General features: G+C 43.1%; 1 long non-coding RNA gene across 1 annotated transcript in view; it reads right to left on the bottom strand.

Moving 5' to 3' along the window:
- The window catches only part of LOC112073318 (uncharacterized), a 76,423-nt gene extending 53,120 nt beyond the window's left edge, over nucleotides 1-23,303 (bottom strand). The window contains exons 1-2 of the long non-coding RNA XR_002894500.2: nucleotides 23,231-23,303; nucleotides 17,449-17,489 (exon numbers count right to left, since the gene is read on the bottom strand). This is a non-coding gene — a long non-coding RNA (uncharacterized lncRNA). The remainder of the gene's footprint in view (nucleotides 1-17,448; nucleotides 17,490-23,230) is intronic.
- Nucleotides 23,304-24,135: the final 832 nt, after the last annotated feature.

The raw sequence follows: 24,135 nt of genomic DNA, 5'->3' as shown, positions 1-24,135 counted from the left end.
CAGGTTCATAAGTATGATAGAGTTCAGTAAAGTATTAAGGATGGTTCAGTAAGTTTGAGAGAATGCTTGCAGTAAGTATGAGGGTGAGGTTCAGTAAGTCATAGAAGAGTTCAGTAAGTTATGAGATGGTATCTAGTAAGTATGAGTTGTTCAAGTAAGTATGAGAGAGGTGTATAGAACTGGTTACTGTCCCTGGCTGTAGGTACTAATACAGTAGGAAGCTGAGGAATAGAAGGTACTGTTCCTGGCCTTTAGTACTAATACAGTAGGAAGCTGAGGAATAGAAGGTACTGTCCTGGCCTGTAGGTACTAATACAGTAGGACAGCTGAGGAATAGAAGTACTGTCCTGGCCTGTAGGTACTAATACACGTAGGAATGCTGAGGAATAGAAGTACTGTCTGGCCTTGTAGGTTACTAAATACAGTAGAGCTGAGGAATAGAAGGTACTGTCCTGGCTGTAGGTACTAATACAGTAGGTAGCTGAGGAATAGAAGGTACTGTCCTGGCCTGTAGGTACTAATACAGTAGGTAAGCCTGAGGAATAGAAGGTACTGTCCTGGCGCTGTTAGGTACTAACTACAGTATGGTAGCGTGAGGATATGAAAGGTTACTGTCCTGGCCTGTAGGTACTATATTTAGTATACAGTAGGTAGCTGAGGATGAACGGTATGTTGGCCTGTAGGTACTAATTACGTTAGGTAGCTGAAGCAGAACGGTACTGTCCTGCTATGTACGGCTCTTAATACGTGGAGCGAGGATATAGAACGGTACTGCTGGGCCTGTAGGTACTAATTTCAGTAGGTAGCATGAAGGAATAGAATTGTACTGTTTCCTGCGTCTGTAGTAATCTCTCTCTTTTTTTTGAGAGAGGGAGAGAGGAGAGAGAGAGAGACTTTTCCCTGAAATATAACAGTAGCTTACGAAGAAGAGAAAGAAGAAATGTGGTTTAGAATCCACTCTCACATATCCACTCTCCACTCTCACATAGGTATACGTGGTTGCAAAGGGCATCAGTGTCTTAACAGTGCGCTTTGCCAAGGCAAGAAACTCTGAGCGCAGCCCTATCCTAAATTACATTTTCACAGAACCGCTTGTTGCTATTTCGATGAGGCTCTCTAGTTCAGATATTGGTAAGTGGACTGGAGGCAGGGCATGAAAGGGATAATGAATCCAATTGTTTGTGTCGTCCGTTTCAGGAAAGTACCTGCGTAATTGCGRACCCAGCTCACTCAGGTGCTTCGCTATATCACATTTGACTTTGTCCGTAAGATTGAGTTCATTTGCACACAAAATCATACAATGATGAAAAGACCTGTGTGTTGTCCTTATTAACGCAGACAGAAAAGAGCTCCAACTTCTTAATCATAGCCTCAATTTTGTCCCACACATTGACTATAGTTGCGGAGAGTCCCTGTAATCCTAGATTCAGATCATTCAGGCGAGAAAAAACATCACCCAGACAGGCCAGAAAGTGTGAGAAACTCATCATCATACAAGCGGTCAAACAAGGGAAAATGATGGTCAGTAAAGAAAACTTTAAGCTCGTCTCTCAATTCAAAAAAACGTGTCAATACTTAGCCAATTGATAACCAGCGCACTTCTGTATGCTGTAAAAGCGTTACATGGTCGCTGCCCATACCATTGGTAGACCGTCATTGTAAAGGTAGGTCGTGATGGTAAATAAGAATTTGTTCTTAACTCACTTGCCTAGTTAAATAAACGTGGGCACAGATTTAAAAAATTTAAAATGAAATAAAATCATAGCATAATGCAGAAAATACACGAGAGTTCAGGGGCATTGCTTTAACAAAAGTTAACCATTTTCAATGTAGTTCCCAAAATGTCTTTCAAGTTGTCAGGCATTCCTTTGGCAGCAAGAGCCTCTCGGTGGATGCTGCAGTGTACCCAAGTGGCGTAGGGAGAAACTGCTTGCACGCGCGTTACCACTCCACTATGTCTCCCTGTCATGGCTTTTGCGCCATCAGTACAGATACCAACACATCTTGACCACCAAAGTCCAGTTGATGTCAAAAAGCTGTCCAGTACTTTAAAAATATCCTCTCATGTTGTCCTGGTTTCCAGTGGTTTGCAGAAGAGGATATCTTCCTAAATTGACCCCCCATAAACGTAACGGACATATACCAGGAGCTGTGCCAGGCCCGCCACGTCTATTGACTCATCCAGCTGTAACGCATAGAATTCACTGGCTTGTATGCAAAGCAGTAATTGTTTCAAAACATCTCCTGCCATGTCACTGATGCTTTGTGAAACAGTGTTGTTTGATGAAGGCATTGTCTGTATAGTTTTTTTGGCCTTATCCCCAGCATTGTCCCAGCCATATCCGCTGCAGCAGGAAGAATGAAGTCCTCCACAATAGTATGGGGCTTGCCTGTCCTAGCCACTCGGTAGCTCACCATATAAGACGCTTCTAGCCCCTTCTTATTAATGGTATCTGCTGCTTTTATAAATGTCTTACTACTCGAAAGTCGTCTTTATTCTCGCTCAAAAAACTCCCATAGCTTTTTTTTTCAAAATGTCATGTTTCGTTTCTAAATGTCTGCGCAAGAGTGAAGGTTTCCGACAAGAGAGTAACGGTTAATGTGATTGGATGTTAATTATTTGACTAGGCTACCTGTATTTGACATTGTGTTGTTATTTCGCTGAACACTAGATATTTAATGCAATTTTTGGCAGTGAAACGAGGCTACTCAGGCGAGAGAAAAAAAACTTGCCCAAATGTATAGCCCCGTTGGATAATATAAATGTACCTTTTTGAAAATGTGAAGAAAACGTATTATTATAAAAAAATTGTTATAGAATCACTCTTAGAGATATCAAGACACCTCTAGTTATAGAATCACTCCTGGAGATATCAGGACACCTCTAGTTATAGAATCACTCCTGGAGATATCAGGACACCTCTAGCTATAGAATCACTCCTGGAGATATCAGGACACCTCTAGCTATAGAATCACTCCTGGAGATATCTGGACAACCTCTAGTATAGAATCACTCCTGGAGATATCAGGAGCCCTCTAGCTATAGAATCACTCCTGGAGTATCTGGAACCTCTAGCTATAGAATCACTCCTGGAGATATCTGGACACCTCTAGCTTATAGAATCACTCCTGGAGATATCTGGACCTCTAGTTATAGAATCACTCCTGGAGATATCTGGACACCTTTAGCTATAGAATGAAGCACAAATAAATTAAGAATAGTCAGACACATCCAACACTGTTTTAAAGGAAGAAGATTTTTGTATTTGCTAGCAAGCAATGAAAACGTGTATTGTATAAAAGAAGTCCACACATCCCCCCCCAAATATGTTTTACTGAAGTGCCATAGTGTCTAGCTTTTGCCGACATGCATCAGCGGTTAGGCTGTGGAGAACAGAGGACAGTTGGAAAGAGGGCAGAGTGTAGAAGTTTAATACACAGACTAAGTTAGCAAAACAATTGCTTAAATTAGTAAAAACACTCCTGCTATTAGGTCAAGTTGATCTACATGAAATAAAGTTAATAAACGTTTTTTGTTTTATCCTAAAATGAATGTAGGCCTTTTTAAACAACTTTGACATTTGATTTATTTTGATGACAGTCTTCTTCCATAACATTCAGTTACACGGTTATTCATTTACCGTCACAGGCCCTAGTTACAGCTGACATTCTGGCTGTCGCGCGTTTTGTCTGTTGTAGTAGGCTACTTACTTGGAGCTACACTGGAGGCATTCACGAGCCGCACTTACAGGCATACTTACACTTGACCGGACGACGTGACTGAAACCCGATGCTGGAGCCTTGTCGCCTTACTCACCACACCACTATTATCAAACGATCATAGCGACACAGCTCAGCTCCACACTTCGACTCTTACCTCACATCACATATCATTTCCCTATCAGAGAGCTTTCTTTCACACGGCACGATCGACACGGCAAGGTACAGTGCCCAGTTGCTGGAGGGAGATGATCGCTCAGTGTGGGCGCAGGTCACTATGCTAAAGAGGATGCTGGGAGTATATGGACCGAGGCGTCCACTTGTACCACGAACCACGCCTCTAGTGTGTGTGTGTTTTGGTAGAGGCTATGTGCCGGTCGACGCTAGGTGATGTGTTGACTCAGTCTCGAAGGCTAATTGTGATTTGACTGTGAGAAGGTGACACTTATGGTGGCGCTCGCGCATAAGCATTGTTATAGTTGGTTAGTTGGTTAGTTTGTGGTTTAAGAGACTGGGGCCAAATGGCTATCCAACTGACATCATAGAGATATGATGCGCCTGGCCAAAGTTTCAGTTGGAGCGCCGGGACAGGGAGGGCTGACTGTACTAATTACTCACGCTTTACTTTGAAGTATTCTAGCACCTAGCGGTTTCTACGATTGATAGAAGAAGCATGGGCATCTACCTCGGCATACTAGCTTAGCGCTTAGCGCCTCAGAGTGACGTATTTAGATCAACTGAGATAAGAATAGGGTGCTACTCGTCTGGAATGTGCCGGCATAGTGTTAAGTGGAGAACAGTACGGACATAACCTACGGCTCGTTTAAACTCGCATTGGAAGCACGCCGATAGTCGTAGTATAATGTAAGATAATAGGCGCGCGCTTCCATGTTAGCGCTTTGCGGCCTGGCCGTGTAGGTAGTAAGACAATAGCCTACCTCCATGTTAGCGCTTTAGCGCCTAGCTCGTTAAGTGTAAAATAGTGCCTACCTCTCACTGTTAGCGGCTTAGCGGCTAAGCGTTAGTGTAGAAATAGGCCTACCTCCACTGTTAGCGAGTTTAGCGCCTAGCCGTTAAAGTGTGAAATAGGCCTCCTCCACTGTTAGCGCTTAGCGCCTAGCCGTTAAACGCTGTATAGAAATTAGAGCCCCTACCTCCATGTTAGCGCTTAGCGCCTAGCCGTTTAGTGTAGAATACTGGGCCTACTCACTGTATAGCGGCTTAGCGCTAGGCCGGTTAATGTGTAGCATAATGGCCTCACGCTCCACTTGTTTAGTCTCAGCTCACGCTAAGTCTAGACGTTTAAATAGTGTATGAAAAGGCTCTACTCCACTGTGTAGTGGCGTATTTAGCTGCTCTATACCGTGATATGTAGAATCAACTAGGTATACTACTTTTCGCACCTGATTAGCTGCTTTAGCGCTAAGCGTTATTAGAAATAGCGCCTACCTCCATGTTATGCGTTAGTGCCTAGCCGGTCAGTGTAGAAATAGGCCTACCTTCCTATATGTTGAGCGCTCTGGCGCCCTAGCATCGGTTCAGCTTATGTGAGAGAAATTACCCGCCACATCGCTCACGGGCTTAGAACAACAGTCTTTAGCTTATTAATTGTGTTGTGATAGTTCCTCCGTCGTTTTATATCTAAATGTTTTGATACTTTTTCACTCCTTTCCTGCTCTTTCACGCCTGAATTGTTGGTAGTTTACGATGTATCTTGGTCATCGTGCTCTAGTTGGGAGCTCACCGTACGGATCTGTTAGATGAGATTGGGCTCTGAGATGGTGTCGGAGTAGTGCACTGGCATGTGCCATTGCGTGATCAACCAGGGAAACAGGGACCCTGCAAGCCGCACAGCTAAGCAAAGCCATTTGCTTTATGTAAACACTGTGCGTCCCATCATAAAAATTCTGCCCTCAGGAAGCCATTGTGTATATGAGAAAAAACCCAAGATTTGTTGATTGAACCGTCTCTCTTTCATAGGTTCTTTCAACCACATTCATAAAAGTAGCGCTTGTCGATCATAACAACGCGTGTTCGGAATCCTACGGGGTTTCTTTCTTTTGTTTAATAATAACGAATAGATAAATAATGTTTGGTGTGGGTGGTGCGGTGAAACCCATACATAACAAGCCACGCAACCAATAATTGCTCCCTATAAGCGCCACTGTGTATTGACACGTTTGTCTCCTTTTGATAACGCTAGCACATGCTCGCATCGTAAGCGTGAGGTCCAATTGCTACGCTCTCCGCTGTCTTTCCTTAGTGTCTTGTGATCCGCAATTTTACGTTAAATAAATTTCAACTTTGTGAATTCTTTACTCGTCTAAACACCGATTCACGCGCTGATTTTGGAATTGACCGACCACTACGTGATAGAACTCAGCCAGAATATTACGTCACTGATTGAAGTATGCATTGCCTTTGTGAAAAATATACAATGCCTATTTCGTCATGTCTTCAATAATGCCGTAGTAATATATTGCTAATCTATGCGAACTTTGTCGTTGTCCATGAATTTTCAATAAAAGTAAAGATATGTTATTACTGCGAAAGCATTCAGATTGATTATCCTTAGCGCAAGAAAGCTCACATATACTCCAAATCGTATCCTTTTTTTTCTACTGACCAGCACATCGGAGCTAACAAATCTTATCACGTTATTCTGCGCACTTCTAGAGATTCAAACTTCTGTTTCACCGTTTTGTTGAAATTTCTATTGTCTCTGTTTTTCTGCTAATTCCTCAATGCGCTCTTTTGAGTGGTCTGATCAGACTACGTACAGCAATCGACACATAGGGTGCTTTTGGTATAATCGTAGCTGCCACTTTTTTACATCATTTTTCATGAGAGCCTCTACTAGAACAGATTAAAACAGTTGTGGGTGACAGTCTTAATCTCTAGCTGGTTTGCAACTTTTCCGCTGTGTACCAATTCCTAAAGTTAAATCTACCACGAAACATGCAACGTAATATACAACTAGACTGAACGCTGAGCTAGTTACGCAGTCATGTTGGGTTTCCTTGCAATAACTAGATTTGTTATGTAACAAACACCAAAACTTGATGGGTCATCTTCGGGAGGAACGGTATTGACCCGAAAAAGGAACGATTGGAGACACAAGTAACGGAGCCTCTTGGGTGCTACCAACATTAAAGTTATGACACTGTTTCGTTGATTGACTGTATTTAAAAAAATGAACCAATGACCACTGATCGTTCTTGAAATCTAGCCTGGGTAAGATCAGCCAAATGAGCCAGAGGGTAAACGGGCAATATGTAATGTTTGTTGTTTTGGGAAGACCAGCCCATGTTAGTAAATCTGGCGTAAAGATGTCATCGCCCTTGAAGAATCAATAACTGGAAGGAACACTCATTACGCAGCAGCCACTGTTTTGTTTTCGTAACAAGCATTTTCGAGATGTTTATAAATCAAACATCATGGCGAATAAGTCAGGGAAAGCTAAATCTAAGACTAGATATACGAATGTAGACAAAATTATAGAGGAAATTGATCGTGAAAGTGAAACATATGCTTTTGGAAGACGACTCAGTTAGCGACCATGACTCAAATGGAAGCATATTTTTTGAACGGAGAGGACATTGTTTTGGACTGGTAAGTTCTTCTCATGCTAATGCCGTTGTTTGAAATTAATAATATAAAATATTATTTGTGATTGTTTTTACATTTTATTTGCAATAGATAAACATGTAATGAAATGTGTAAAGTACACATTGGCTATACTTCCTCCAGCGCATTCTTCCTCAACTCAGTCGACATATTATGGATTAGAGGGAGCATGGTCGAGATACGTGTGTCTGCCGCCAACGTGTCCATCCCCAAAGTGTGTCCATCCCCCTCTGAAGCTGGTTCATCCAGCTGGACCCCTGCTGTCTCTGGCTCCACACCTCCCGGGCCATCTAGAGGTAAACTGTTCATATTTACACTTGAGGGCTATATAAATAGATTTGATTTGATAGAGGACTGAGGTTCTTCCAAATATTGAAAGTGTGTAAATAGTTACCCATGTTATTTTGTAAATGTATATATTTTTTTTCTTTATATTTTTTCCCCCCATTTTTTTCTCCTCCATTTTTTGGGGGGGTGTTTTAGAATACCATTTTGGTATTTTGTATATAGTTATTTGTTTCAAAATGTATACCTTCACCAATTTGGCCACTTGGGTACATTTGGGCTACTTGTGTGGGACACCTGGGTGACTTCATGATAAATGTCATGTAGCACACTCATTTTGGAAGTTATCATTCTGAAACTTTGCACAAGTACTGTTGCCCTCTTATGTTTTTCCCTGAAATTGTCCCCATAATCATAACTGAATGTTTGTTTTATCTTGTTCATTTTAAAGATGATGATGCAACAATTAAAAAGAAAAAACATATGGTTTTTCATTGTATTATCTAAACCAGATCTATTGTGTTATATTCTCCTATTCAATTCACATTTACACAAACTTCAGAGTGTTTTCTTTCAAATGGTACCAAGAATATGCATATCCTTGCTCCTGGGCCTGAGCTAGAGGCAGTTAGATTTGGGTATGTCTTCAGGCGGAAATTGAAAGAAGGGGGGGGGGGTAGTTATAAGTGGTTTTAACGGTTAACTTCATGTGCAGAAATGCTGGCTGCTAATACATCAGTATATATTATACCAGTACATGCCATCTTTTATCCCAAGCGACTTGCAGTAGGGGAAATCTATCAGGAATTAAACCCACAACCCCGACTGCCACGCTCTACAAACCGAGGCACACAGGAATGCAACGCTGACGGATTGGTGTACTATTCTGTTTCAGTTCTAGCCTTGCTTGGCAGTAGATATACATGTTTCAGTTCTAGCCTTGCTTGGCAGTAGATATACATGACTTCTAGTTGATAAATGGAGACCGTTCAGACGCTATCATAGGTGCTAATATACTGTTTTTCTAAAAATGCTTGATAAATGCTACTATGCTTTAATCCATAATTTTTCTATTTGTATTTCTTTATTTCTTACTTCAGTTTATTTTAGTAAATAATTTCTTAACACTTGTTTTCTTAAAACTGCATTGTTGGTTAAGGGCTTGTAAGTAAGCATTTCACTGTAAGGTGAAATACCTGTTGTATTCATGACAAATACAATTTGATTTGATCATTTGATTTGATGCGGACACACACACACACGCGCGCACACACACACGCGCACACACACGCGCACACACACATGCGCACACACACACGCAGTATGTCAGCAGATTTTAGAAATACTATGTACCAAACAGTTAGTTACGTCCTCATTTAGAATGGAGTTATAGGTTACAGTCCTCATTTTGAATGGAGTTATAGGTTACAGTCCTCATTTAGAATAGAGTTATAGGTTACAGTCCTCATTTAGACCGGAGTTAGAGGTTACAGTCCTCATTTAGAATGGAGTTAGAGGTTACAGACCTCATTTAGAACTGAGTTAGAGGTTACAGTCCTCATTTAGAACTGAGTTATAGATTACAGTCCTCATTTAGACCGGAGTTAGAGGTTACAGTCCTCATTTAGAATGGAGTTAGAGATTACAGTCCTCATTTAGATGGAGTTAGGTTACAGTCCTCATTTAGAATGGAGTTATAGGTTACAGTCCTCAATTTAGAATGGAGTTATAGGTTACAGTCCTCATTTAGAACGGAGTTATAGGTTACAGTCCTCATTTAGACTGAGTTATAGATTACAGTCCTCATTTAGAATGGAGTTAGAGATTACAGTACCTCATTTAGAATGAGTTAGAGAGTTACAGTCCTCATTTAGATGATGAGTTATAAGTTACAGTCCTCATTTAGAATGGAGTTTAGGTTACAGTCCTCATTTAGAATGGAGTTAGAGGTTACAGTCCTCATTTAGAACGGAGTTATAGTTACAGTCCTCATTTAGAATGGAGTTAGAGATTACAGTCCTCATTTAGAATGGAGTTATAGGTTACAGTCCTCATTTAGAATGGAGTTATAGGTTACAGTCCTCATTTAGAATGGAGTTGAGGTTACAGTCCTCATTTAGAACGGAGTTAGAGGTTACAGTCCTCATTTAGAACTGAGTTATAGATTACAGTCCTCATTTAGAATGGAGTTAGAGATTACAGTCCTCATTTAGAATGGAGTTAGAGATTACAGTCCTCATTTAGAATGGAGTTATAGTTACAGTCCTCATTTAGAATGGAGTTATAGGTTACAGTCCTCATTTAGAATGGAGTTAGAGGTTACAGTCCTCATATTAGAATGGCAGTTATAGGTTACAGTCCTCATTAGAATGGAGTTATAGGTTACAGTCCTCATTTAGAATGGAGTTATAGTTACAGTCTCATTTAGAATGGAGTTATAGGTTACAGTCCTCATTTAGAACGGAGTTATAGGTTACAGTCCTCATTTAAGAACTGAGTTATAGATTACAGTCCTCATTTAGAATGGAGTTAGAGATTACGTCCTCATTTAGAATGGAGTTAGAGATTACAGTCCTCATTTAGAATGGAGTTATAAGTTCAGTCCTCATTTAGAATGGAGTTATAGGTTACAGTCCTCATTTAGAATGGAGTTAGAGGTTACAGTCCTCATTAGAACGGAGTTAGAGATTACAGTCCTCATTTAGAATGGAGTTAAGAGATTACAGTCCTCATTTAGAATGGAGTTATAGGTTACAGTCCTCATTAGAATGGAGTTATAGGTTACAGTCCTCATTTAGAATGGAGTTAGAGGTTACAGTCCTCATTATGAACGGTAGTTAGAGGTTACAGTCCTCATTTAGAATCTGAGTTATAGATCAGTCCTCATTTGAATGGAGTTAGAGATTACAGTCTCATTATGAATGGAGTTAGAGATTCAGTCCTCATTTAGAATGGAGTTATAGGTACAGTCCTCATTTAGATGGAGTTAATGGTTAAAGTCCTCATTTAGAATGGAGTTAGAGGTTACAGTCCTCATATAGAATGGAGTTATAGGTTACAGTCCTCATATTGAAGTGGAGTTATTGTTACAGTCCTCATTTAGAATGGAGTTATAGGTTACAGTCCTCATTTAGAATATGGAGTCCCTCATGCAAATGATTTAGTCAATTATATCCTGTTAGTCACATGGGCATAAATACCTTTGAGTAACCTTTCTGATAGTCCTATCTCACTGTCGTTTAACAATTATAAATTCACTGGATTACCAGAATTTACCATACTAGGATTGACACCAGATGTTTGAGTCAGAGAGATGGTTCGTCACACAGATTAATCTGTTAAACACAAATACACTTATAGAAATATATATACTTAGTATTAAAGTATTTAAATATATTTTACCAGGTAAGTTGACAGAGGACACATACTCATTTACAGCAACAACCTGGGAATAGCTAAAGGAGAGAGCAGGGGGATGACTGAGCAATTGGAAGCTGGGGATGATTAGGTGACCATGAGCAAATTGGACATTTAGCCAGGACACCAGGTTAACACCCCTACTCTTATGATACGTGCCATGGGATCTTTAGTGACCACAGAGTCAGGACACCCGTTTAACATCCATATGAAAGATGGCAACCTACCACGGGCAATGTCCCCTTCACTGCCTTGGGATTTCTCTGCCTAACCTCTCATCTCCTCTCATCTCCTCTCATTTCCTCTCATCTCCCTTTCCTCTCTTTCCTTTCATTCTTATTCCTCTCTCTTTCCTCTCCTCTCTCCTCTCCTCTCCTCCTCTTTCCTCTCCTTGCTCTCCATTTTCTCTCCTCTCCCTTTCCTCTCCTCTCTCTTTCCTTTCTCTCCTCTACTCCCAGCCTTAGGCTACCTGCCACTAGAATACCTGCCACTAGCTAGGCTACTGCCACTAGGCTACCTCGGCTAGGCTACCTGCGCTGGGCTACTGCCACTAGCTAGGCTACCTGCCACTAGGTCCTGCCACTGTACCCCTAGGCCCTATGCCACTAGGCTACCTGCTGCTAGGCTACCTGCCGCTGGCTACCTGCCACTAGCTAGTAGGCTACCTGCCACTGAGGCTACCTGCCACTAGCTAAGGCTACCTGCCACTAGGCTACCTGCCACTAGCTAGGCTACCTGCCACTAGGTTACCTGCTGCTAGGCTATCTGCCGCTGGGCTACCTGCCACTAGGCTACCTGCCACTAGCTAGGCTACCTGCCACTAGGCTACCTGCCACTAGCTAGGCTACCTGCCACTAGGCTACCTGCCGCCCTTTACACACAGTTCAATCCAATAGAGGCTACATCACAGGTTACAGACCACACTAAAGGTAACTCATCTGTGCTGCTTGCTTGGCCAGGGCTCAATCTCAATGTGACTTCACTGATTAAATCAAGTTTAAATAAGATAGATTAAAAGTAAAACACCTAGCACTTCTAAGTGCTACAGTTTTAGGTTGTAATTTAAAATTAAGTCTATAACACAGAAGCTGAAAAATTCAAAAAAAGGCCCTCTGCCTCAAAGTGCAAAACAATTAAGCCTAATGACTGGTGTTGTAGAAGCTTCAAAGAGAACGCCTGACAACACAGAGAAACATACATTAAATAGTTTCATATTACAGCGTTATAGAGTCCTCTAGTGTTATGAATAAAACATCTATGCAACTTGAACTGCGTCTTATGTACCGTTGAAGGGATGGTGCGAGATTTTGGCAATGAAGACGTGGGATACCTTTTGTATATCTGCGTGCTGTTTGAAAAAAGTTGAAGGTACTGTAGATGTGTGAGCCATTGCTAACTAGCATTAGCACAATGACTAGAAGTCTACGGGTACAGCTAGCATGCGTCCAGTCATCTGGGTAAGTAGAAAAAGGACTTAATTGCCACTGTAATATTACTTCTCTCTAGGTACTGTTTATAAAAATGTATCATACAAAATGGCTTTTAGTGGTAAAGAATTGTTTTTGTACAGTTGGCTTTTAGTGGTAAAGTATTGTTTTTGTACAGTTCGTTTTTTGACATTGATACATTGTATTAGTACAAACTGGCTTCTAAAGAGGTCAACCGGTTATCTAACAACAAAGGATGTACAGTAATGGGGTTAAAGGATGGTGCTTTATCTCTGTTGTCTAGAACTACCACGGCTCTGTGTGTGTGTGAACGTGCGTGTGCATTTGTGTGTGCGCTTATGTGTGTACCATCCTGTACCAGCCTATAAAAGGCGAACAAAGCAGCAGGAGGGGATCAGACAATAGGACAGACCTCCTGATATAGTACAGCTTCAGACCTCCTGATATAGTACAGCTTCAGACCTCCTGATATAGTACAGCTTCAGACCTGCTATAGTACAGCTTCAGACCTGATATAGTACAGCTTCAGACCTCCTGATATAGTACAGCTTCAGACCTGATAGAGTACAGCTTCAGACCTGCTATAGTACAGCTTCAGGCCTGATAGAGTAGATATTTAGGCCTCCTGATACAGTACAGCTTCAGACCTGATATAGTACAGCTTCAGAACTCCTGAAATAGTACAGCTTCATACCTGATATAGTACAGCTTCAGACTTCCTGATATAGTTACAGCTTCAGACCTGATATGTACAGCTTCAAACCTGATATAGTACAGCTTCAACCTGATATAGTACAGCTTCAGAACTCCTGAAATAGTACAGCTTCAAACCTGATATAGTACAGCTTCAAACCTGATATAGTACAGCTTCAGACCTGATATGTACAGCTTCAGACCTCCTGATATAGTACAGCTTCAGACCTCCTGATATAGTACAGCTTCAGACCTCCTGATATGTACAGCTTCAGAACTCCTGAATAGTACAGCTTCATACCTCTGATATAGTACAGCTTCAGACCTGACATAGTACAGCTTCATACCTGATATTAGTAGAGCTTCAGACCTGATATAGTACAGCTTCAGAACTCCTGAAATAGTACAGCTTCATACCTGATATTGTACAGCTTCAGATCTGATATAGTACAGCTTCAGACCTGATATAGTACAGCTTCATACCTGATATAGTACAGCTTCAGACCTCCTGATACGTACAGCTACAGACCTCCTGATATAGGACAGCTTTAGCCTCCTGATATAGTACAGCTTCAGAACTCCTGAGATAGTACAGCTTCATACCTGATATAGTACAGCTTCAGACCTCCTGATATAGTACAGCTTCAGACCTCCTGATATAGTACAGCTACAAACCTCCTGATATAGTACAGCTTCAGACCTGCTATAGTACAGCTTCAGACCTCCTGATATAGTACAGCATCAGACCTCCTGATATAGTACAACTTCATACCTCCTGAATTGTTCAGCTTCAGACCTGATATAGTACAGCTTCAGACCTGATATAGTACAGCTTCAGACCTGATATAGTACAAATACAGACTCCTGATATGTACAGCTTCATACCTGATATAGTACAGCTTCAGACCTGTACCTGTCTGTACTGTACCTAAATGTTTTGTCCTGGACATGCTGTTTTTCTTCCAGAAAAAGAATGCCTGTTAGTGTATTGTATTTCAAACATGTCGTGTGACCGTAACATCTCCACATAAATATATGTGACCCGTTTTAAGGAGGTTGTGCAGTCGTGGCCAAAAGTTTTGAGAATGACACAAATATAAATTTTCACAAAGTCTGCTGCCTCAGTGTATTTAGATATTTTTGTCAGATGTTACTATGGAATACTGAAGTATAATTATAAGCATTTCATATGTGTCAAAGGACAATTACATGAAGTTGATGCAAAGAGTCAATATTTGCAGTGTTGACCCTTCTTTTTCAAGACCTCTGCAATCCGCCCTGGCATGCTGTCAATTAACTTCTGGGCCACATCCTGACTGATGGCAGCCCATTCTTGCATAATCAATGCTTGGAGTTTGTCAGAATTGTGGGGTTTTGTTTGTCCACCCGCCTCTTGAGGATTGACCACAAGTTCTCAATGGGATTAAGGTCTGGGGAGTTTCCTGGGCATGGACCCAAAATATCAATGTTTTGTTCCCCGAGCCACTTAGTTATCACTTTTGCCTTATGGCAAGGTGCTCCATCATGCTGGAAAAGGCATTGTTCGTCACCAAACTGTTCCTGGATGGTTGGGAGAAGATGCTCTCGGAGGATGTGTTGGTACCATTCTTAATTCATGGCTGTGTTCTTAGAAAAAAATGTGAGTAAGCCCACTCCCTTGGCTGAGAAGCAACCCCACACATGAATGGTCTCAGGATGCTTTACTGTTGGCATGACACAGGACTGATGGTAGCGCTCACCTTGTCTTCTCCGGACAAGCTTTTTTCCGGATGCCCCAAACAATCGGAAAGGGGATTCACCCGAGAAAATGACAAATGGCAAGCTCTGTACTGGTGGTGCCCCGATCCCGCAGCTGAATCAACTTTAGGAGACGGTCCTGGCGCTTGCTGGACTTTCTTGGGCGCCCTGAAGCCTTCTTCACAACAATTGAACCGCTCTTCTTGAAGTTCTTGAGGATCCGATAAATGGTTGATTTACGTGCAATCTTACTGGCAGCAATATCCTTGCCTGTGAAGCCCTTTTTGTGCAAAGCAAAAATTACCTTGCAGGTAACCATGGTTGACAGAGGAAGAACAATGATTCCAAGCACCACCCTCCTTTTGAAGCTTCCAGTCTGTTATTCATGACAGAGTGATCTCCAGCCTTGTCCTCGTCAACACTCACACCTGTGTTAACGAGAGAATCACTGACATGATGTCAGCTGGTGTAACGTTCGTCGTCGGAATGAGACCAAAGCGCAGCGTGGAAAGTGTTCATAATTTAATGTTCACAAAAACACTCAAACAAAATGACAAACGGAGAAAACCAAAGCGCACAGTTCTGTCAGGGAAACAACCGAAACAGAAAACAACACCCCACAAAACCCAAACGGAAAATGACAACTTATATATGATCCCCAATCAGAGACAACGATAGACAGCTGCCTCTGATTGGGAACCACACACGGCAAAACAACAAAGAAATAGAAAACATAGATTTTCCCACACGACTCAAACCCTGATCTAACCAAACATAGAGAATAAATAAGGATCTCTAAGGTCAGGGCGTGACAGCTGGTCCTTTTGTGGCAGGGCTGAAATGCAGTGGACATGTTTTTGGGGGATTTGTTCATGTGCATGGCAAAGAGGGACTTTGCAATTAATTGCAATTCATCTCAGCACTCTTCATAACATTCTGGAGTATATGCAAATTGCCATCATACAAACTGAGGCAGCAGACTTTGTGAAAATGTATATTTGTGTCATTCTCAAAACTTTTGGCCACAACTGAAAGCCTTCAACTGAAGTGTCCGCATTTCCGCATTTAACCCAACCCCTCTGAAACAGAGAGGTGTGTCGGGGCTGCCTTAAAAAACACCCACATCTTCGGCGCCTGGGGAACAGTGGGTTAGTAACCTTTTGGTTACTAGCCCAACGCTCTAACCACTAGGCTACCTGCTTCCCACTTCAAGAAGCTAGGCGTATGTTGCACATCACTACTTCACAGGAGAGGCATTTCAATGTTTTTTAGTTTTTTTTAATCAAAATGTGTTCAGGAACATGTGAACTTTCATGTACCTTAATAACAAACTTGTATGCCATCTGTAAATATGAATAAAAGTATTAAATTATGAGCCTAGTTGGTTTAGCCACGTAAAAATACTGTTACAGTCAGTCTCGTACAAACTTGAACCAAGGCGCAGAGAAATACAGCAGGCAGAGGTGAGGATAAATCCAGAACATTTACCGAAGCTTACACAGCAAAACAATGACGCACATGAATCACTAAACAAAACAAGAGACCTGAGCAACCGACCTAGTCCACAGAGGACCTAAATAGTCATACACCAGGTGAACCCAATAAGCCCAATCAGGCTCACCTGGACACTAGAAAACATAAGGGTGCCCTCCAGTGGCACCCTCAGGGAGTACACCCCGAGGTGACCTCTGACCTGTGACAAATACAGGTACCTTCCCACTAGCCATGATTGGCTGAGATAATGGCTGGGCTGGAAATGCCGAAAGATGAGTTTGGATTGGCCTGCCATATAGCATGCTTCTGCCTATAACATGAGCTGCTCAGTATGTGTCGATAATCCTTTCTACCACTGCTTTTTTTTAAGATACCATGAAGAACTGAAACAGTGTTGCTACTGCTCTCAACATTGCTTCCCTGAAGTTAATAGCTCTATAAACAGATATAAGTTGTGATTGACTACATTCTGGAGGACGATCGTGCCCCGCTGACAATCTCTGACTCTGAAAATGAATCAGACGATTAGGAAATCCTTGATTTGGGTAAAAAACATGTTCATTGAATCAGACATTGTAGAGTCTTCTGATGGGGAAGAAACGGCGTTCAACAGTGTTGTTGTCACGGAAGAAGTTAGGCGAGTTTTGAGTGGAATGGCCAGTGGAAGCAGAGAGATGATTGCAAAATGTGGAGAGAGTCGAAAAGAGAACACACAAGAAGGCTGTTGTATAAAACACCTTTCTCCGGAATACATCTTCAAACTGAGGGTAAGGTGTATGAAACACTAACCCTTGTTTCAATTGAAGCAGAAAAACTGCAGAACCCCATGGCTATACACTACTGCACCAATTACAGTGTGAAAACAGCCAATCAGAGTGGTAAACACTAGAGAGTGTAGATAAACAGCCAACCAGAGTAGTAAACTCTAGTGAGCGTAGCTAAACAGCCAATCATAGTGGTCGACAGTAGTGTGGAAACAGACCTCTCAAATAAAATGTCGTAGGAATGAAAGCACCAGGTAATTTACCTTGATTGTAGGCTTCCTGGTGGAGAATCCTCGGTACCATCCTGAAAGAGAGAAAATAACAAAATCAGTGTTTAGGAGAGATCTGGAAAAAACCCTGATATCGACCCTCAGAACACCCGCAGAAAACACCCATGATCTCGACCCTCAGCCCACCCACAGAAAATACCCCTGATATCGACCCTCAGCCCACCCACAGAAAATACCCATGATATCGACCCTCAGCTCACCCGCAGAAAATACCCCTGATATCAACCCTCAGCCCACCCGCAGAAAATACCTCTGATCTCGACCCTCAGCCCACCCGCAGAAAATACCTCTGATATCAACCCTCAGCTCACCCGCAGAAAACACCCCTGATATCAACCCTCAGCCCACCCACAGAAAATACCCGGTCAACAGTTTCAGTATCATGGTCATATTCAGTATAATGTGAGAGTGAATGGGGTCAGGTAGGACTGATGTAATGTTCAGTATAATGTGAGAGTGAATGGGGTCAGGTAGGACTGATGTTAGCCTTTAATGTTCAGTATAATGTGAGAGTGGACATGGGGTCAGGTAGGACTGATGTTACCTTAATGATCAGTATAAATGTGAGAGTGAAATGGGTGTCAGGTAGGACTGATGTAATGTTCAGTAATAATGTGAGAGTGAATGGGGTCAGTAGGACTGATGTTATCTTAATGTTCAGTATAATGTGAGAGTGAATGGGGTCAGGTAGGACTGATGTTACTTAATGATCAGTAATAATGTGAGAGTGAATGGGGTCAGGTAGGACTGATGTAATGTTCAGTATAATGTGAGAGTGAATGGGTCAGATAGGACTGCTGTTACCTTAATGTTCAGTATAATGTGAGAGTGAATGGGGTCAGGTAGGACTGATGTTACCTTGCGGCCTCTGAACCTCAACATAATTGTAGTAGTCTTAACTCTCAGACATGTTACAGAGTGAAAGGTTATAATGCGATATAACACAGGGGAAGTTAAATAAGAAGAGCCAGCAGTGAGTCCTGAAGCCTCGTAGACTTGACAAATGGGCCTCAGAGACTTCCACATAATTGGAGGAGCCTTAGCTAACTCTCATCTGAATATGGAAAATTGTTTCATCAATGTAATTAACGAGAATACAGATTGGGCACACACACACAAGTGCGTGCGTGCATACGTACACACACACCACACATGCCCAAACCAAACACACACACAGACACCAAACACCTCGACAACGGACAGGCTTATTCCCTTATTCCCTAATAGCCTTATTCCCTTATTCCCTTATACCCTTATTCCCTTATTCCCTAATAGCCTTATTCCCTTATTCCCTAATAGCCTTATTCCTTATCCCCTTATTCCCTTATCCCCTTATTCCCTTATTCCCTATTAGCATTATTCCCTTATTATCTTATTCCCTTATTCCCTTATTCCCCAACACTATATGGAAATGTGGGAAGATTAAATAAGAGAGAAGCTAGCATTCAGATGGACAGAGAGAGACAAAGAGACAGACAGAGAGACAGATGGACAGATGGAGAGACAAACTGAAAAGACAGACAGACAGACAGAGAGAGAGAGAGAGAGAGAGAGAGAGAGAGAGAGAGACGGAAGGAGCGATGGACGGTTTAATTACCACATCATGGTGTTTTAATGCACAGCGTGTAGCTGTGTCAATGAGTTCTTCTCTCCAGCTGATGGAATAATGGAATTAAATTATTCTGCAGTGGCCAGACAGCCAGACAGACAGACAGACAGACAGACAGACAGACAGACAGACAGCCAGCAGCCAGCGACAGACAGAGACAGACAGACAGACAGACAGACAGACAGACAGAAGACAGACAGAAACAGACAGACAGACAGACAGACAGACAGACAGACAAGACAGACAGACAGACAGACAGACAGACAGACAGACAGAGAGCAGAGAGCATGCTGAGAAAGCAAAGAGAGAGTGTGAGAGAGAGAGTGAGAGAGAGTGAGAGACGGACGGACGGACGGACGGACAAGAGAGAGAGGGACTGACTGGACTGGATACTATTCACTGTCTGTTACACCTGTGGCATCGCAAGAGAAGCCTGCTGGATGTGTTTCATTAACACAGGTACTGACACACCTTGTGTTGTGTTACACAGGATACTAACACACCTTGTGTTGTGTTAACACAGGATACTAACACACCTTGTGTTGTGTTAACACAGGATACTAACACACCTTGTGTTGTGTACACAGGATACTGAACACACCTTGTGTTTGTGTTAACAGCAACAAACGCTGACACTACACATCCAAGTATATCTGACCAAATTATGAAAGACAAGAATTGTAATTTTGAATTCCGTAAAGTGTCTGCTGAAGAGGTGAAAACATTATTGTTGTACATCAACAATGACAAACCACCGGGGTCTGACAACTTGGATTGAAAATTACAGAGGAAATTAGTGGACGATATTGCCACTCCTATTTGCCATATTTTCCATCTAAGCCTACTAGAAAGTGTGTGCCCTCAGGCCTGGAGGGAAGCAAAAGTCAATATGTTACCTAAGAATAGTAAAGCCCCCTTTACTGGCTCAAATAGCCAGGGCAGCTGGCAGCTGTCTAGGCCCCTTACTTTTTTGAGTAAAGCCAGTGTGTCTATGTATGCGGATGACTCAACACTATACACGTCAGCTACTACAGTGACTGAAATGACTGCAGCCCTGAAAACAAAGAGCTGCAGTTAGTTTCAGAATGGGTGGCAAGGAATAAGTTAGTCCTAAATATTTCAAAAACTAAAAGAATTGTATTTGGGACAAATCATTCACTAAATTCTAAACCTCAACTAAATCTTGTAATAAATAATGTGGAAATTGAGCAAGTTGAGGTGACTAAAAACTGCTTGGAGTAACACTAGATTGTAAAAGTTCATGGTCAAAACATATTGATACAACAGTGGCTAAGATGGGGAGAGGTCTGACCAAGCGCTACTCTGCCTTCTTAACAGCAATATCAACAAGGTAGATCGTTCAGGCTCTAGTTTTGTCGCACCTGGACTACTGTTCAGTCGTGTGGTCAGTTCAGTCGTGTGGTCAGGTGCCACAAATTGCAATTGTCTCAGAACAGAGCAGCCCTCAGAACAGAGCAGTCCTATTATCCTGACCCTTGGATATACAAAGAAAGCTAACGTTAATGATATGCATGTCAATCTTTCCTGGCTCAAAGTGGAGGGGAGATTGAATTCATCACTACTTGTATTTGTGAAAGGCATTACATGTCGAAAGCACTGAGCAGTGTGTTTAAACGACTAGCACACAGCAGACCTCCCATGCATACCCCACAAGACATGCCACCAGAGGTCTCTTCACAGTCCAGAATAGACTATGGGAGGCGCACAGTACTACATAGAGCCATGACTACATGGAACTCTATTCCACATCAGGTAACTGATGCAAGCAGTAGAATCAGATTAAAAAAATTATGGAACAGCGGGGACAGTGAAGAAACACACACAATCACAGACACGATAACATATGCACTATACACACACGTAAACATGTTTTTTTGTGTGTTGTAGATACGTGGTTGTGGAGTAGGGGCCTGAGGGCACACACGTAGTGTGTTGTGAAGTCTGTTTTGAATGTATTGTAATTTTTAACAAATCGTATAACTGCCTCGGCAGCAGCTAACGGGCATCCTAATGGGGATCCATAATAAATACAAATACGAACTACTACTACTGCTAACCACTGGCCAGGCTTTGAGCCCTTCAACACACACTAACATTGATCCTCTAGGATCTCTGGGACTGGGATCTGCTATGAGAAGTCTCTTATTGCTCTGAAACATAGAAACCCCCCCCCCCCCACCCCCCCCCATTCCATCCCATCAACAGAGCTGTGTGTGATCTGACCAAGCGTTAGGTTAATGGAATAGACAGAGTAGATTTCCCTGGAGAGATAGAGCAGATAACGGTGTGTTGTGTGTGTGTGTGTGTGTGTGTGTGTGTGTGTCGCTCCTTCCCGGCCTCCTATCCTGATCGATACACAACGAGAGGCCCAGTGAACCATGTCTAATGTCACACCATCAGACTCATTATCAGTAGGTTAACACAGGTCCAGTTCACATCCAGAGTCACAGCTACAGTCACAGCCGTCCCACATCCAGAGTCACAGCTACAGACACAGCTGTCTCACATCCAGAGTCACAGCTACAGTCACAGCCGTCTCACATCCAGAGTCACAGCTACAGTCACAGCTGTCTCACATCCAGAGTCACACAGCTACAGTCACAGCCGTCTCACATCCAGAGTCACAGCTACAGTCACAGCTGTCTCACATTCAGAGTCAACATACAGTCACAGCTGTCTCACATCCAGAGTCACAGCTACAGTCACAGCCGTCTCACATCCAGAGTCACAGCTACAGTCACAGCTGTCTCACATCCAGAGTCACAGCTACAGTCACAGCTGTCTCACATCCAGAGTCACAGCTACAGTCACAGCCGTCTCACATCCAGAGTCACAGCTACAGTCACAGCTGTCTCACATCCAGAGTCACAGCTTACAGACACAGCTGTCCCACATCCAGAGTCACAGCCGTCTCACATCCAGAGTCACAGCTACATCACAGCCGTCTCACATCCACAGTCACAGCTGTCTCACATCCAGAGTCACAGCTACAGACACAGCTGTCTCACATCCAGAGTCACAGCTACAGACACAGCTGTCTCAACATCCAAGTCACAGCTACAGTCACAGCTGTCTCACATCCAGAGTCACAGCTACAGTCACAAGCTGTCTCACATCCAGATCACAGCTACAGTCACAGCCGTTCACATCCAGAATCACAGCTACAGAACAGCTGTCTCACATCCAGATCCACAGCCGTCTCACATCCAGATCACAGCTACAGTCACAGCCGTCTCACATCCAGAGTCACAGCTACAGACACAGCTGTCTCACACCAGAGTCACAGCCGTCTCACATCCAGTCACAGCTACAGTCACAGCCGTCTCACATCCAGAATCACAGCTACAACACAGCTGTCTCACATCCAGAGTCACACAGCTACAGTCACAGCTGGTCTCACATCCAGAGTCACAGCTACAGTCACAGCTGTCTCACATCCAGAGTCACAGCTACAGTCACAGCTGTCTCACATCCAGAGTCACAGCTACAGTCACAGCCGTCTCACCTGCCTACTGGCTTTGCCTGCTTCTTACGAATACCTATAGAGTCAGGGAGGCTATGGAGTCAGGGAGGCATGGAGTCAGGGAGGCTATAGAGTCAGGGAGACTATGGAGTCAGGGAGACTATAGAGTCAGGGAGACTATGGAGTCAGGGAGACTATGGAGTCAGGGAGACTATAGAGTCAGGGAGCTATGGAGTCAGGGAGACTATAGAGTCAGGAGGGCTATGGAGTCAGGAGGCTATAGAGTCAGGAGGCTATGGAGTCAGGGAGGCTATAGAGTCAGGGAGTCACGGAGACTATAGAGTCAGGGAGACTTGGAAGCAGGGAGACTATGGAGTCAGGGAGGCCATGGAGTCAGGGAGACTATGGAGTCAGGGAGCCATGGAGTCAGGAGACTATGGAGTCAGGGAGGCTATGGAGTCAGGGAGACTATGAAAGCAGATCATTTCTTCAATATATGAACTGTCTATAGGGGTTATAGCTTGTCAGAGAAGGGCTTGTGCAACAATGACTACTACTAAACCTCCAGAGAACATGAGAACATGACAGTGTTGCAGCACAGCGTGGGTATGTGAACACCAGAAGTCCAGTACTGTATATTAAATGCTGTAGAACTAACTCACCTTCACATTTCTCCAGTATCTGAATTGTCTCTCCTATCTCCAGAGACAGACCCTGCGTCACGGTCCCTCGAAACGTACAGATCACTGAGGGAAAGAAGAGAGAAGAAGGGATGAGTTTTCAGACGACAAACAGGTACCAACGAAGGAAGAATTGCATAGTAGACGGGCACAAATTTGTTTTATTTTAATATATTTTTTTATCAGTCGGATAAACACTCCAAACAGCCTACCCGACTGCTCAGAGGCGTCCGCATGGTCCTAAAGTACACCGTCACCTAGGTTTGTATCACATTCCAATGATATAGCACATATAACCCTGGGCAGAGAAACCCTCACCCTATTCACACTGTAACCCTGGGCAGAGACACCCTCACCCTATTCACAACTGTAACCTGGGCAGAGAAACCCTCACCCTATTCCACGTACTGTCCCTCACAGAACCCTGGGCAGAGAAACCCCTCACCCTATTCACACTATAACCTGGGCAGAGAAACCCCTCACCCTATTCACACTGTAACCCGGGGCAGAGGACACCCTCACCCTATTCACACCTGTAACCCTGGGGCAGAGAAACCCCTCACCCATTCACACTGTAACCCTGGGGCAGAGAAACCCTCACCCTATTCACACTGTAACCCTGGGCAGAGAACCCTTACCCCTATTCACACTGTAATCATGGGGCAGAGAAACCCCTCACCCTATTCACACTGTAACCCTGGGGCAGAGAAACCCCTCACCCTATTCACACTGTAACCCTGGGGCAGAGACACCCCTCACCCTATTTCACACTGTAACCCTGGGCAGAGAAACCCCTCACCCTATTCACACTGTAACCCTGGGGCAGAGAAACCCCTCACCCTATTCACACTGTAACCCTGGGGCAGAGACACCCCTCACCCTATTCA

The sequence above is a fragment of the Salvelinus sp. IW2-2015 genome, unplaced genomic scaffold (assembly GCF_002910315.2).
Source record: "Salvelinus sp. IW2-2015 unplaced genomic scaffold, ASM291031v2 Un_scaffold2226, whole genome shotgun sequence".
Taxonomy (NCBI): Eukaryota; Metazoa; Chordata; class Actinopteri; order Salmoniformes; family Salmonidae; genus Salvelinus; species Salvelinus sp. IW2-2015.
Note: the sequence above shows the minus strand (reverse complement) of the source record. Positions and strands in the feature narration are given on the sequence as shown.